Here is a 17,175-nt window from a genome sequence, read left to right on the forward strand (position 1 = left end):
GGGGCAGGAGTGAAGGTTTGGCCCCCAGACTCCATGATGCCAGAGGACAAGGCGGTCCTGCACTCAGTGGGGTCTCCACACACGTTGGTTGACAAATGGGACTTTGCTCAGCCTCACTGCAAACCCTGTAGCTCAGTGGTTTGCAATCTTTAATGCAGTGCTACTCAAAGTGTGGTCCCCCTGGGCTTCCCTGGTGGTGCAGCGGTTGAGAATCTGCCTGCCAATGCAGGGGACACGGGTTCGGGCCCTGGTCTGGGAGGATCCCACATGCCGCGGAGCACTGGGCCCGTGAGCCACAACTACTGAGCCTGCGCGTCTGGAGTCTGTGCTCCGCAACAAGAGAGGCCGCGATAGTGAGAGGCCCGCATACCGCGATGAAGAGTGGCCCCCGCTTGCCGCAACTAGAGAAAGCCCTCGCACAGAAACGAAGACCCAACACAGCCAAAAAAATAATAAATAAATTAAAAAAAAAAAAAAAAAGGTGTGTTCCCCGGACCAGCAGCAGTCACAGCAGCACCTGGGGAACTTGTTAGAAATACAAGGCTGCAGTTCCCACCGCAGACCTACTGAATCAGGGGTGGCTGCTGAGGGGAGGTCCCGTTCTCTGTGTTCAGCGAGCTCTCTGGGTGATTCTGATGCACGTTCAAGCTTGGGAACCACCACTTTGGCGTGCACAGGAATCTCTCACGAAGCTGTATTAAAATGCAAGATTCCAACACTCACTCTCCAAACGTTGAATCCTGGAGGTCTGGAGTTCAGGACCCAGGAATCCACGTGATTCGCCAGTACTCTGGAATAAAAATGGCTCCAGGACTCAACTTTGAGAAACCCTGTAGAAGCCGATTACCCACAGGGCCCTGCACTCCATCTGGTGACACTTCCCACAGGTCCACAAGGACTCCTGTCTTCTCTCCCAGGCTCAAGCTCCCCCTCAAAAGCTTCTAGAATCTTAAGCCCTCGCCACTTCCAGACCTGCCCTAGAAAATGGGCTGAACCAATCCACGGGCAGGGACGGGCAGAACCAGCGGGCCGGCAGCAGGGGGGCGTCTGTTGTGGCTTTTGGGACCCGTGTGTGTATGAGGAGCTTTTCCACAGGTTCCAGAAGGATGAAAACATCCAATTACTCCCAGACGTTGCTGGGCTGGATGTATTTATTTGTAATAATACTCCCAGGCACACACTTCCAGATGGACAGTCCCGAGGAGAATGATTTGTTTCCTCCCATCTTCCTCCACCACGCATTTTACGATTGCAGAGGGTCATGCTTGCCATGTGTTTCCCTCTCATCTGTAAGTGTTTTTCCACGGGCTCGGCTCTTGGCAGCTCCCTTATTTACCGAGGAGAGAGCTCGCCGTCAGGACTGGCTTCCTCCCAGCCTCCTCCGGAGCTCAGTGCTGGCAGCCGGCTAGAAGCACGGCCTCTGTCGCTGGCTCCAACTTCCAGGGCGTTATGCCCCTTGTGCTGGATTTCTGTTGTCTTGGAGGGGGCTCGCCTTTTCATTTGTTTCTCGGGCAGCCATGCTAATAAATGAGACACAGCTGAAGAGCTGTCTGGGCAACAATAGCTGCTCGGCCAATTTGTCTGGAGCACCTTTGTTATGAATCCTCTGAGCCCATTAACCCCTGAACCTGGGAGATGGTATCTCCCCAGGGATGAATTACCTTTATTTCCAGACATGTGTTTGCTCATTTAGCTCCCTATTCATAAAAGCAGCCCTATTTCAGCACTGTTTTCCAGAAAGGGAGGGGCAGAGCCTCCGCACTCAACAGGAAGGACACGCAGTTCAGGAGCAGCTGGCCAGTGCCTGAGAGTGACAGCTGACACTTACGGAGCAGTTGCTACATGTCAGGCAGAATGCCAAAGTGCTTTTTCATATGTTGTCGTTTAATCCTCACCTCAGTCCTGGGTGCAACCCTGAGCCCCATTTTTCAGAGGGGTGCGTGTAAAGCCCAGAGAGGTTAGCTACCTGCCCACTAGCACTCAGCCTCTAGTGGTAGAGCTGGGATTCGAACCCAGGCACCTGCTTAATTTAAACCTGCTCTCTCACCATCTGGCAGAGCTTCTACCCTTGATCTTTCTCACGTGCGATGGGGACAGGGGGAGGCATTTGGAGCACAGAAGCAAGAGTTCATTGGTCTCCAATGATCACTAGCAATGGCTTCACTCTCGGAAAAAAAAACATGTATTGACAAAAGTGCCACATTTGACTATTTTTAATTTGAATGCTTATTTTAATCCAGAAATTTAATTTTAGTTGTACATTGTTTTATCATGTGGGCAAAGGGATGGAAAATTTTGGTTAATATTTCACAGCTCTGTCACCATTCAACCTGAATTGAGCTGTACCCATATATGCTCTTGAACGTGGTAGGATGTGAGCAGGGCTCCTGCCAGCTTTGGGTGGTTCGTGCTCTGAAAATCTTAGAAGATGGAAGTGATTCATCTCCTAAAATTAGACTTCTGATTGTTAGGAGTTGTGTTAGTCTCATATAACAAAATTAAAATACCATAGTTTAAAATATAGTTTATTCTCTTACCCAAGTGTTTATTCTTTAACACAGTGTTCTCAACCTTAACACATCAAAATCACCAGAGGAGCTTTAAAAAAAATCATGATGCCTAGGCTTCACCCTAAAAGACCAATTACATCAGCATCTCTGGGGATGACATCCAAGCACCAGTATTTTTCAAAGCTCCCCAGGTTATTCTAATGGGCTGCAGTTGGGAACCAGTGCTCCAACATAAGGCAAACTCTAACATTATTCCAGTGATGATAGAGTGTCTCCACAAAGTCAACCCTGGTCCTTTCCCTCATTCTACACTTCTATTCCTAGGCCATTGGCCTAGACTTATTCTCAAGTCTACCACATGGTCCAAAGTAGCTGCTGAAGCTCTAGCCATCATATCTGCATTCCAGTTTTGAGGAAGGGAGAAGGAAGGGAAGGACCAAGTGATGTAATGCTTAGTAGCAATCAACTGAATTATGTCCTCTCAAATTCATACATTGATGTGTTCATCTCCAGTGTGACTGTATTTGGATATAAGGCTTTTAGGAGGTAATTAAGGTTAAATGAGAGCATAAGGGTGGGGTCCTAATCTGAGAGGATTGCTGTCCTCAGAAAAAGAGGAAAAGTGCAAGAGCAAGAGTGAGAGAGAGATCTCTTTGTCTACATGTGAAGACACAGTGAGAAGGCAGAAGGCTGCAAGCCAGGAAGAGTTGCCACCAGAACACAGAGTCAGCTGGCTCCTTGTACTTGGACTTCCAGCCTCTAGAACTGTAAGGATATAAATTTCTGTGGTTTAACCCATCCAGTCCTATGGTATTTTGCTACAGCAGCTGGAGCAGACTAAGACACTAGGTGAGTCAGCACCCTTTCACCACCCTTCCCAGAAGTTCCATCAGTGCCTCCGTTTATCTGTCATTAGCCAGGACACAGTCACACGGCCACCCCTAACTGCAAGAGAGGCTGGCGAATGTAAGCTTTTTGCTGGCTGCAATGCCACCTCAAATAAAATTGAGGCCCTATGACCAAGGAAGAAAGGATATTTGGCGGCAACTAGCAGTCTCTTGCCCCAGCATCCTAGTGAAAAGGGGAGTAGGTGGAAGGGGTGGGAAGGAGAGGTCCTAAGAGAGAAAATTTTGAGAAACAAGGAAATGAAGCTTGAGTAAATTTGTATCATACGTCAAGAAACACCAGGAGCAGAAGAAAGGATTCCTGAATCCGAGCTTCCAGAGGATCAAGCATCCCCACCGCCCCTGCACAGCATCACAGGCTGTCGGTAAAGAGGCCTCCGTGTAGAGGCCAGCTGGAGAAGAGCAGCCCTGCTCCCAACCTGGTCTTAGGATGACACATAAGTTTGCACAGGGGGCCCTGGACAAGCCCAAGGACTCAGACAAGTAGCTTTTTTCTTTTTTTTTTTTTTTTTTCCTGTCTTTCTCACATGCACGGAGGGAGCTATTGGGCAAGCCTTTTCTGGGCAGCGTAAGAAGGGCTTGGCAAAAGCTGGGAAAATCAAAGGTGAACAGACAGCAGAAGAGGCATTGCCTGGAAATACAGATCAGTAGCCTCTCTTCATTCCCTCATACTGGAGCTGATATTAGTGCTGAACCGACAAACGAGGTCCCTGCTCTCATGGAGCACCCACGTCAGCTTGGGAAGACAAACAGTAAACAAATCAACAAATAAGACAGTTTCAAATGGGGTGATGAGGACGGAGCCTGCAGCATTAGACAGACGTCAGAAGGATTCTCTTTGGGGAGGAGGTACTGAGTCAGGAGCTGAATGATGAAAAGGAAGCAGCCGTGGGAGACTAGAGGAAGAATGTTCCAGCCAAAGAGTGAAGGGAGCAGAGGAGAAAGGAAACCAGTGAAATACTGCAGGCAAGGATAGGGACAGGAGGCAAGGTCAGAGAGAAGGCAGGAGCCAGGTCATGCAGGGCGAAGGGAGGGTAGGGAAATGGAAAACTACCAGACCATTTTAAACCAGGAAGAGATGTCATCTGAGTACTTTTTTAAAGATCACCTTGGGGGCTTCCCTGGCGGCGCAGTGGTTGAGAGTCCGCCTGCCAATGCAGGGGACACGGGTTCGTGCCCCGGTCCGGGAAGATCCCACATGCCAAGGAGCGGCTGGGCCCGTGAGCCATGGCCGCTGAGCCTGTGCGTCCGGAGCCTGTGCTCCGCAACGGGAGAGGCCACAACAGTGAGAGGCCCGTGTACCACAAAATAAAAAAAAAAGATCACCTTGGCCGCCGGGTGAATCGTGCATGGTCGAGGTGGCCAGAGTGGAAGGAGAGAGGCCAGTGTGGAGGCTTTGCATTGGTCCAGACAAGACATAGTGGGGGCTGAGATCTGAATAGGGGTCAACAAACTATGGCCTGCTGGCTGCTGATTTTGTGAGTAAAGTTTTATTGGAATACAGACATACTCATGTTTACGTATTGTCTATGGCAACTTTTGCGCCCAAGGCAAGTTGAATCATTGTAACAGGACAGTATAGACCACAAGGCTGAAGATATTTACTATCTGGCCCATTACAGGAAAAGTTTGCCAACCCCCAGACTAGAGGGGAGACAGGGATTCATTTTGGATAGGGAGAGACTGGGATCCATTTTAGAGATAGAGCCAGCAGGATTTATTGGCTCTGGGGGGAAAGGAAAAATGTCATTCAAGTTCTAGGCTTTTAGCTTGAGGATCTCGGTGGACGGTGATACCATTTACTGAGATGAGCAGATCATCTCTGGGATGGAAAAACCACGAAGTCTTCTGGGCGTGCTATTCTGGGATCCTAATAGCACACTGACGAGAAGAGCAGAGAACATTTTCCTGCAAATAAGTCCATTTGGATTCTCATGCCATTCAGAGAACTCAGTGGCTATTTTGAAAATGCTCCATTAGGTACTCAACCTTCCCATGTGGACGAATGTGGTCAATGGGAGAGTCAACAACCAGAGGGACAGATATTCAGTGGTACTTACATGGAGCCCCGCCCTTCTCAGGATGATCAAGGTGGGAGGGACACATAATGAACACTAGCTTCGAATTTGGCCGGAAAAGCCAAGCAATGAATCAGGTGGTGTTACTACCCCTTTGATAACTAGTAGAATTTGTACCAGCATTAAATTTATGTACCTACTTAAAAGGTACAAGTTGAGGGACTTCGGGCTTTTTTTTTTTTTTTTTTTATCCCCAAAGCAGTCTCCTTCTCTGAGCTGAATACTGTTGTCTCAGACCCCTACATAATCACTCACTTCTCTGGGTGACATGATATGATGTCCCTGGTTAACACATGAATGTTGTCATTCAACCTTCCAGATACTACCATACGCTCTTTTAACCAAGTTGGAAGCCTCAGAATTCGTCTCCTTTCTGTCTCTGTCTCAGCTCTTTGAAATGTCTCCCAAATCATCCGCCCTCATCCTTCTAGCCTCGACCGAAGTAATGGCTGCCTAACTGGTCACCCGCCACAGGTGGTCCTCACGCGGCTTCTGGGGTGACTGTCCCTGGACACACATCTCATTGTAATAGACAAGGACAGTTCTGTCTGCCAAGAACAGCAGCTGCCTTCTCCGGGGGTGAAGCCCCTCCGCCCCCAGCATATGGGCTGTGGTACGCCTGCTGCTGCTTGTCCTTGGACCTCAGTCACAAGCGGGCAGATGACCTGGTGTGGGCTAATCAGAGAACTCCCCCCACCTCGGCCCAGAGATTCAGTTAACACCTGTGACACCAAGAGGAGAAAGCTTACAGTTTTCCCAAAAGATCAACATGTCAGTCTACTGAGCTGACAGCTGGGAGAGAAACAGGCGTTATCCAAGCAAACAGAGAAAGGAAAGTGGAGGCAAGCAGAGGACACAGCTGGTGCAAAGGGCCGGTGGTGGGAGGCAGCAGGCAAGACGCCAGGCACGGAGAGGTGGGTGCCACTGGAGGGGAGGGAGGAGGGCTGGGAGGAGTGGGTCGGCCACAGCAGCAAACCCACGGTCCTGTATTGTTCTGCACGCCAGGCACCGGTTCACATACACTCACCCGTTCAAATCTACAGCAACTAACCGGGTAGATATTATTAGCATCTTAATTTCACTTATGAGGAAGTAAGACAAAAAAGACCTGGAGACCTATAGCCCTACCCCCGCCCACGCCATGATACTGGGCAGTGGGGCTGGGGAACGGTTAAAAGCTGGTTTGGGCAAAAGAGCTCATTGCCAATCCCACTTTTGCCCACCAGGGTGGTGGCTGATGTCCTCTCGCCTGGGATGGTCCCAGTCAAGGTGAACCTCAGATACTTATTGCCACCTCCTCTGTAGAACCAAGTAAGCTTGGTCTTGAGTTCAAGATCAGTACGGCTGGGAGGGCAAGAGCATCACCCATCCACCGACAGAGCTCAAATGTCAGGGCACTGAAGCACACAGGTCATCGGGTTCTCAGAATCACTGCGTGAGTCTCAGCCCCACGGCCGCTCTGCCCACTCCCCGCAAGCCCCCACCCCACCCCCTGTGGAACAGGTTCCTGGATTTGTTGCCCATCCCTTCTGCCGCTTTTCCACGTGGCTGGATTTATTTTCAAAACAATTTACGGTCACATTAAATATTAAAGGCATTTTGCAGGTGGTGTTTACTGTTTGAAAAGTGAACAAATGTATGTTGTGCTGTATAAAATGGCAAAAACCAATTTGGAGCACGTGATGGCTTGGGCTGGATGATAGCGCCAGACATGACAGCTACTTCCATATTTTAATGAGGCAGCATCTTCAGGGTGGCTACGTGATTGGGCAGGAGGGTCACGCGGGCGCCCGCTGAGCGCTCGAGCCGTGCATGGAAAGGCCTCTGCTAGCCTCAGCATTGCCTGAGTAGATATTTGCAAAGGCCAGGGTCTAAGGTCACATGAAGCCTGGGGCTGCACGGTGGCCTATCTTATTATAATGCCTCTTTTATGATGAGGCCTTCACCGTGTACCCAGCTCTGCAACAAGTGCTCCATATTAACTCTATGACATACTCATTCATTCCTTTTACAGATGTTTATGGAGTGAGTACCCACCCTGTGCCAGGCATTGGGCAGATAGAGAGACCCAATTCCTGCCCTCTTGGTGCTTACACACTGATAGGGAGGATAACAAGAAGCAAATAAGCAGACACAGAAATAAGATAATGATGGAATGAAATATATAATGTGTAGAAGCATGGAGTTACAGGGGCTGGAATGGGCGTGGGGAGGAAAAGCCTCTCTGAGGAGGTGACATTAAACTGAAGCCTGAAAGATAACAAGGGTCAGCCACAGGGAGAGCCAAGGAATAGGCATCCCAAGCAGAAGGAACAGGATGTGCAAAGGCCCTGAGGCAGAAAAGAGCTTGTCTGGAAACTGACAGAAGGCCAGCGTCACCCTAGAGAGATGAGAGCAGAGGAAGGGGGATAGGTAATAGTATAATCCGTATTTTACATACAAGGAATCCACAGCTTAGAGGGGTTAACCTTTCCACATGAAGTCACACAGCCAGTAAATGCAGAGTTCCTGATTTGGTAGGTCTGGGGTGAAGCCTGTGTATCTGTATTCCTAACAAGCTCCTGGGTGATGCTGATGCTGTGGGTCTGTGGACTATGCTGCTTGACACCGAGGCTGATGGAGATGGTTTGCGTGTGTTGTAAGAATGGGAACAGAAGCTAGAAGCGATGACATCCCGAGCACCAATTCTGTGCCAGGCACTGATATTTGTGCTTAGATACATAGTATGTGTTGTATTTTCAGAGCCACCCTTTGAAGTAGGTATTATTATTATCTCCATAGCTCTATTTCTACAGCTGGGGAAATTGGGGCTATGAGGGGTCAAGCAACTTGCCTAAGTTCCCACAGCTGGCTTGTGGCCAGACAGGAATTTGAACCCAGCGCTCAGGCTCCTGGGTCTGCCATCCTGCTCTTCTGAGAAAAGCATTTCTTGTGTTTACATCTCTGGTACCATTCAATCAAGACACCTATCAACTTACTGATTAACCTTGCAGTCTGGTGACCTCCCCCCGCCCTGAGGCACTGAGTTCCTGAGCCCCGCACCACACTGAGGATTCCTGTTTCCTTTCCTGCTCTCCTTTCCCGATTAGTTCAGCAAATATTCAAAGGAGTGTGTATTCCCGGAGCGCCCTCAGACTGATGGGGGCTGTCAAAGGCATCCGGAGAGAGCCTGTCTGAATGTCTACTGGGTGCATTTCTTACAAGGTCCCTTGTGTTTACCGATCTCACACCCTTGGTGGGGGGCAGTCAGCGCCCTCCCCGTATCTGATGTTGATGGAACACCTGTGACGGGCCAGGTGCTGAGCTAAAGACTCTTCAGACCCTCACAAATGTGCCACAAGGGAGGCATCATTATCAGTCCCATTTAGAGAAACTGAGGTGCTGAGAGGCAAAGAAAATGGCTCTAGGCCTCACAGCTGGCAAGGAGTGGTACCAGGGTCTGATCCCAAGGGTGGCCTGGATGCAAGGCCTCATGTTCTGCACAAGCTCTCTGCCTCTATTGAGATTACCTGTAATGAGAGGCTCAGAGGGCCCCAGCCCAGGGCCACAAGGCTGGTGTAAGAAGGATCTAGACCACAGGCTCAGTCGCAGCGATGGGATACCCAGATTCCTACGGAAGGAACAAGCCACTCAACTCTTCCAAGTCCTCCCCAACCCGTCGTTTGACAGATGGGAAAACTAAGGCCCCGAGATGGGAAGTAATTCATTTCTTTATACTACATTAACCCAGGCTTCTTCAACCTTGGCACTACTGACATTTTGGGTGGATAATCTTTTGCCGTGGGGGGCTGTCCTGTGCATTGTAGGTTGTTTAGCAGCGTCCCTGGGCTCTACCTATTAGATGCCAGTAGCACATTCCATGCCCAACACTATTTTCAGACTTTACCACCTGTCTCCTGGGTGCGTATATGTGCTGGGGGTACAAATGTGCCCTGGCTGAAAACCCCTGTGATCACCAGGTCAGACCACTTGCTTGCTTTAAAACGTCTCAAGTTGCCCATAGTTTTTCTGAATAAAATCCAAACTCTTTTGCTGGGTCCACCAAACCTTCAGTGACACGGCCCTGAGGAAAATGTGGCTCTCGCCAGTCCCCTTCCCAATCCAGTCACAGCTGCCAAGTACTGAGCACTTCCTATGTGTCAGGCACTGTTCAAGGTCAAGCCCTTCAGAGTGTTCCCATCCTGGTCACAGCTCAGAAAAGTGAGGTTTCAAGAGCCTAAGACACATGTCCAGGGCCACTCAGCACCTGGCAGGTCTCTGACTTAAAATCCTGGCGTCCTGCCCCTGCCCTGAGCCTTCTGCTTTATGTTTTGGCGAGTACAGAATACAGATGACCTCCTTCTCAAATGAGCCCTGCTTGGCTCTCACCAGCGCTCTCTCTCTGGAGTGTGCTTCTCCCACTGCCCCTCCCTGGGGATGAAGCATCCTCCCGACTTCTCCTAACCCGCTGACTCCTGCCCCAGTGCTCAGAGTGAGCAGGGACTCTGTCCTATCCTAGTGTCTGCCTCACACCAGGGCTCAGACAGTGTTTCTTAACTTACAAGCATCAGGCCTGGCCTCACCTCTCCCGGAAGAGCTGTCTCAATCAGGGATCATTTACTTGGCAAAAACAAACTCACTTGAGCTAACTTAAATAGAGGGAAAGCAATTATGAGGAGTTAGGTTATCTCGTGGGCGCCAAGGGCAAGAATTCCCCAAGGGCACGGGAGCTCCCAGGGCCTCTTGTAGCAGAGCACGCATCCCACTGATGAGGGTTCCACCATCAGGACCTAATCACCCCCCAAGATTCCACCTCCTACTATCATCACCGGGAGGGGTAGGTTTCAGCATATGAATCTGGGGGCAGAACATGCGGGCTGCTCCAACACGGCAAACCCAGCCCAAGCCTACGCACCTTAGAGGTTTAAGTCCACGGAGCTGCTGGAGTCCAGTCAGAGCCTAACACCAGGTAACCTGGCCAACAGCCTATGGATAAGGAGGCAGAACTCAAGGACCACGAATCCCTCAGCAGGAGCGCCAGGGACAGGAGGAAGTGGGCTGGGAGGAGGGAAGGAATTATCGACGAAGGAATCGAAGGGCAGGGCATTTGTGGTGGAGAGAATGATCAGACAGAAGAAAGGCCTGGTGTCTCTCAGACTGTCCTGGGGGTCTCTCTTGGGTTGGGGACATATCTTCTCTCCAAGGAGTGGCCTTGTCTCTCTTCTTGCTGGCAGAGCTGCCATGCCTGAGTGAGGCCCACCCCGGGAGGCCGCCACCCTTCCCCATGCCCACGCGTGACGGCAATCAGTGGGGCTGCTGTTCAACTCCCTAAGTGTCTTCAAGTCTCAGGGAAGAGATGGAGGTGCAGACAGGGTGCAACTGGGCTCCAACAGCCATCGGCCGGGTCCTCTGGAGTTACATTCTCAACCTCTGCTCCCTCCCGTTCTGGCCACTGGCTTCCAATGAACAGCAGCAGCTGGTGGGGTGCAATGATGGTGCGGGGCAACCAGACAGAGCAGGTTCCAGGTAGCTAAGACCCAGCCAGAGCTGAACGCTGTCACTGAAACAGGGTTCTTCCTCTCCTTCTGGAGGAGACGGAACGTGAGGGTCTGATGGCTTCCAGACACCCTAGGTCACGGGTCTGGTATGGTGCCTGTATGGTACAAACAGGGCTTGCATCTTCCACCCAGAGAAGGGCATCCTCCCAACCCCCTTCCAGAACCATCGCAGACGGCACACAGCTGGCTGGAAGCGAGCAGTATCCTCTATCTTCTTCCTCCCCTTCCGGGCCCTGCTGAGCCCAGAGGGTCTAATTAGATTCAGCAGGTTGCCATTTGGGGCCTGCAGTTGGGCAATAAATCTTGTGACTCACCATAATTGCAGGTGTAGTGCACCTGCACCAGACACCCTTGGAAAGCTTATTAAGATGCAGATTCTGGGCCCTACCCTTGACCTTTGGAATCAGAATTGCTGGAGTGGTGGGGCCTGGAGCTCTCCTCGCCCAGCCCCCAATGCCACCAGTGATCCTGTTCTACTCCAAAGCGTAAGAATCAACAATCAATGGGCGCTGTGGTTAAAAGCTCGGTGTCTAACCTCAGAGCCTGGCTCTGTCCTTAGCTGGCCGTGAGACTAAATTAGCTTCCACTCTTGGCCTCAGTTCTCTCACCTGTAAAATGGGCATAAATGCAGCAAGCACTCTCTAATGATAACTGTCATGCTCCGATTCTTGGGAGAGGGGAGAGAGGGAGCGAGGAGATGAAAGCTATGAAGGCTGAAGAATAAAACCCAGCCTAGACTTGGGCAGTTAGAGGAATGGGGGGTCAGGGAAGAATTATGCCTGTGCAGAGAACAGCAAAGATGAGCCATCATGCAGGGGAAAGCCTGGAGGAGGCAACATCCTGCAGCATCCCTGCAGTGAAACAGCATGGGATGTAGGGACTTCCGATGGAAGGGGAAGGCCAGAGCCAAAAATGGTCAAGGACAAGAGAGAAAGGTAGGCAGGAGCCTGGTGGATCAAGCAGTGGGGCCTTGATCCCGAGACTGCAGGAGAGCCACTGCAGGATGTTACACACTGCAGGTGTGCATGTTACATTTCCAGACTGCCCCACCCTTAGACGTGGGCGCCCAAGGTCCTTGCTCAGGGCACCCTTCACCATGTCCCACGCTGGGCCTCCCCTGGCCCCTTCTGATGGGTCGAGAGGTCTGTGAGGCCAAAGGATACACCACATTGGCACCTGTGCCCCTTCTAGACTTTAGGTACCTGAACTCGGAATTTCCTGCTCCCAAGACCCCCAAGCCCACCGCTAGGTCTGTGCAAGCCTCTGTCTCTGGTCCCTCCTCTTCCAGCGAGGCTGCTGTGGGCTTTGTCCACAGCCCTGCGACAGAGCCCTAGTCCGAGAAGTGGCTGAGCGTGTACAGGAGGGGAGGGCAGCACTTGGACTTGTGGACCATTGGGGTCCATGCTCTTTGGAGCTGGCAGTGGGAACATGGCAGGCCTGGGCCTCCATGTATACTCTCTCCTAGGCCCAAGCAGTATCAGGGGCAGGACTGTTCCAGACTTGCTCCTTGGCTGCAGTGAGGGGACTGGATAAGGCCTACAGACCAGATGGCAGCTGCTACCAAAATCCCGGCGAAAACAAAGTGCCTTCTGTCTAAGCTGTGTGGGGCCGCGGGGAGAGAGGCCACTGACTCGAGGGCTATCAGGTGGTTTCATACTGTTCCCTGGCTTGCCTTTAACTACTCATGGGAACACACCCGCCCTTCCATGGGGAAGAAGAGAAGGTCACTGGAAACTAGAAGGGGTTGGATGCAGAAACAATGGCCGTATCCAGACTACATGAAAAAAAAAAAAGGTAAAAATTTAAAAACATCATTGACTCACCAAAGCTAAAATAGTGTCACCTCATTTGGAAAAGGGGCCGGCTGAACCCTAGTGGGTTCACACTGACCTGTGGCATATGGTAAATGATGGTGGGGAAGAGAGAGAAGTTATGGGAAGGAAGCTTTGAGCTGCTGTGATATTAAGGCTGTGTGGAAATCCCATGGCCTTCTCTTTGCCCCAGTCAGACCTGAACTGTCAAAGGCAGCCAAGTGGGGCGCCCAGTTACCTGGGGTGTCCTGGGAGCCTGCTTTTGCAGGTGAAGGGGACACAGACCACACTTCTGCTCAACCCCTCCAGGCCCTATAGGCCCAGAGGAGATGCTTTGACAAGGGAGGTCACGGTCAATGACCATGACTCATCCCTAGAGAGAGATTTTCCCTTAGCTTGACAGCAGCAGGGAGAAAAGTGTGGACCTGTTGACTCTGTTGGAAACTTCCAGCAAGAAAAACCACCTTGGCTGGTGGAGTGATCATCCTCATAAAGGGTGATATTACCTAGCATGAGCTCTGTATCAGACACATTTCAGGTACTAACTACTCAGTTAATCCTCACAAGATCCTCCCAAGATACAATTAAAATTATTTCTCTTTTGCCAAGGAAGAACTGACAGATGAAATGGTTAAGTAACTTTCCCAAGGTCACGGCAGGAAAGGCTGGAACTTGGATTATGAATTCAGGAAGTCTGCCCCAGAGGCTACTCCAAGGACCTGGGGATCCTCGCACTGCTGAGTCTTCATCCTCCTGGACCTTCCCCACAGCTCTTTCATGGAAGAGATGATCAAGTCGAAAACACCTTCCAACTATGGAAACCTAGGCTCTCACAGCCCCCTGAAGGAGGAAGGGAGATGTGGCAGTTTCTCAGACGGATAAACAAGACCTGAGACCAGAATGGAAGTCTCTTTACTAATTTTTGTAGAATGGAAATATCTTCTGTTTTATGGGGTTTTTTTTTTTTTGGTTTTTTTTTTTTTTTTTGCGTTATGCAGGCCTCTCACTGTTGTGGCCTCTCCCGTTGCGGAGCACAGGCTCCGGACACGCAGGCTCAGCGGCCATGGCTCACGGGCCTAGCCGTTCTGCGGCATGTGAGATCTTCCTGGACTGGGGCACGAACCCGTGTCCCCTGCATCAGCAGGCGGATTCTCAACCACTGCGCCACCAGGGAAGCCCTGTTTTATGTTTTTGGATGATGGATGTAAAAACTGCAACAAATACAAAAGTAAAAATCTATCACCCCTTCCAAAGTCCTTCATGTCATGGCCTCTTCCTCAAAATAAATGCTTCAATAGTCTGGTGTGCAGTCTTCCATGCCAGCATTTCTTCAGCTGTAATTTGCAGACCCTGACGGTCTTGAGACCTGTTCCAAGAGTCCTCGTGTCAAAGCTATTTTTATCATAGTACTAGCACACGATTTGCCTTTTCCACTGTGTTATTGGCATTGATGGTGCACAAGTGATGGGAGCTAAAATGAGCACCTGAGCACTAATCAAGGCAGTAACACCAGTGTGTACCAGTAGTCATCGGTACTGGTATCATCTTCACACACTGGCAGTCAAGTGAAACTGGATTTTCTACAGATTGTCTTTTTTTTTTTTTAACATCTTTATTGGAGTATAATTGCTTTACAATGGTGTGTTAGTTTCTGCTTTATAACAAAGTGAATTAGTTATACATATACCGCCATATCTCCTCCCTCTTGAGTCTCCCTCCCACCCTCCATATCCCAACCCTCTAGGTGGTCCCAAAGCACCAAGCTGATCTCCCCGTGCTATGTGGCTGCTTCCCACTAGCTATCTATTTTACATTTGGTACTGTATATATGTCCATGCCACTCTCTCACTTCGTCCCAGCTTACCCTTCCCCCTCCCCGTGTCCTCAAGTCCATTCTCTAGTAAGTCTGCGTCTTTATTCCTGCCCTGCCCCTAGGTTCTTCAGAACCATTTTTTTTTTTTAGATTCCATATGTATGTGTCAGCATACGGTATTTGTTTTTCTCTTTCTCACTTACTTCACTGACAGACTGTCCTTGATGAAGCATTGCAGATGATTAACTTTATTAAATCTCTCCCCTTGAGAAAACTTTTTTTTTCAATATTCTTTGTGATGGAATGGGAAGTATGCACAAAGCACCTCTTCTGCATACTGATGTATCATGGTCAGCTCAAGGAGAAGCATGTGTGTGATATTTGAGCTGCCAGCTGAACTAGCCACATTTTTCATGGAACACCAGCCTCCAGAACTGTGAGAAACACATTTCTGTGGTTTATAAGCCACCTGGTCTATGGTCCTGTGTTATAGCAGCCTGAACGGACTAAGACAATACATCAACGTGTAAGGAGTTTATTATTGTTATTTACATAAACAAATAAATATATTTTAAACTCACATTTAGAAAAATGTCTTTGGAATTCTATAGTTTTTAAGGGTATAAAGAGTTCGGAGACCAGAGTTTGAGAACATCTATTCAAACTATTTGATGCATAAACCCACTTTTTCACTTAACAAGTATTAAGGAAATCCTTTCATGTCAAATACAATATCCAATAATATAAATAATGACTATCTTTTATAAAGTGCTTAGAATGCGCTCAGAGATGGTGGTGCTAAGTAGTTTGCATATATCAACTCATTTCTTCTACTTTTCACAAAAGAACTTGTGTGAGGTAGGTACTATTTCCCCTATTCTACACATGAAGACACAGGCACAAAGAGGCTAAGCTCCTTTCCCAAGGATCCACAGCTCACTAGGTGATGCAGCACGTTTTGCACCGAGGCGCTCTGACTGTAGAGTCTGCAGGCTTCACAGTAGTCAAAGGTATGAAAGCCCCAAGATTTCTGTGAGCACATGCACAATAAGTAGTTATACATGACTAGAATAATCTACAGGGCTCTGGCTAGGAGTAATTACAACATGATTTGGAGTAGGTGATTTATACCCCATAAATCATTAATTGCTGTTAGTAACCTGCGGTTGTGGTGTACCTGTTGCATTTTTGCAAGTGGCCCTCTGGTACTGGATAAAACTCAAAGACAAGAAAGGACTAGCCTCTGGCCTGCAAACTACTTCAAGACCCTCAATGAAAGCCAGGGATTATCCTGTCAAACTGAGTCATGCCTTTCCTAACCCCACCCCTACGCCTAAATCCAGCATCTGTCTGGGAAAAGCCTCTCCCAGGATCCTGTACTTTTCCTTATGCCGTTTATCCCAATCTGTAATGATCTATGTCTAGTCTGGATTGCTCACACGCCCTGCCCCCAGACCACATGCTCCATGAGCTTAGGGACACCGGCTGTCGGCACTCATCCTCTGTCCTCTGAACCTGGGACAGTGCCTGGCACACAGGAGCTGCTCAGAGACATGAGAGCTCTGTACCCAGACCCTCGGATCCCTTTACTGGTTTCAGGCACACCAGCTCCAGATGTCCTCTGGCCCCTGCCAACCCACACCTGTGCCTCTTCCTTGGGGCTCCTGGAACCAGCTTTGCCTGTACCAGTGGGAAGCCAGAAGTGCCTGAACATGTATGTCCTCCTGGAGACAAGCCTTAACCAATGATGAATGGGTGAAGGTAGCAAGTTAAAAAACTCCAGTCCTGCCCGCCCCCATCAAGACACCTGAGTGTACTCCACTCTTTCCAGAGCTCCCCAAACACGACTGAGTCAAACGCAGCCTCAACGAGACTTGGCGTGACAGTAAACCCTAGCCAGCCGCCTTCCCCTTCCCATCACACTTCCTGCCATCCTACCAGCTTCCCCTGCGACACTTCCTCATAAATCACACAAATCCTTACCTCCGAGTCTTTCTGGGGAGCTCAGTGTTCGATAGATTGGACTGCACCTCAATCCCCTCTACACCCCTCCTGCCTCTACAGCACTTCAGATTTGTTGAATGAATGAAGACCATTGTCTCATTTATAATCATAGAGCTATGGGCAAGATTTAAGGGGTGGGATGCTTAGAAAAGAAGCTATTCCAACAATATTCTCTGGAAACCTTAATAATCGAGAACTCTGAAGACGTGCAATCGACATACTGGAGTTGGTTCAAACCAGCTTGTGTGAGCCCATGGTTAAATATTCAAGCATTTTGTAAACATCGTTAAACTCTTGGTAGCTCGAAATTGACCATGGGGAGAGTATTTACACCACAAAAATTGACAGATGCTACAAATCAGGGCTAGTCACCCTACCTCCACCCCTCCTCACCCCACTGCCTTCACCCCACCCCCCAGAACCGGCTTCCCACCACACTACTGGGAATAGCATTTCAGGGTCAAAAAAAAAAAAAAAAAAAAAAAAACCTATACAACAAAGAAAATACAGTGCGGTA

This window comes from Grampus griseus (assembly GCF_964374135.1).
Source record: "Grampus griseus genome assembly, chromosome: 10".
In the NCBI taxonomy this organism is placed as follows: Eukaryota; Metazoa; Chordata; class Mammalia; order Artiodactyla; family Delphinidae; genus Grampus; species Grampus griseus.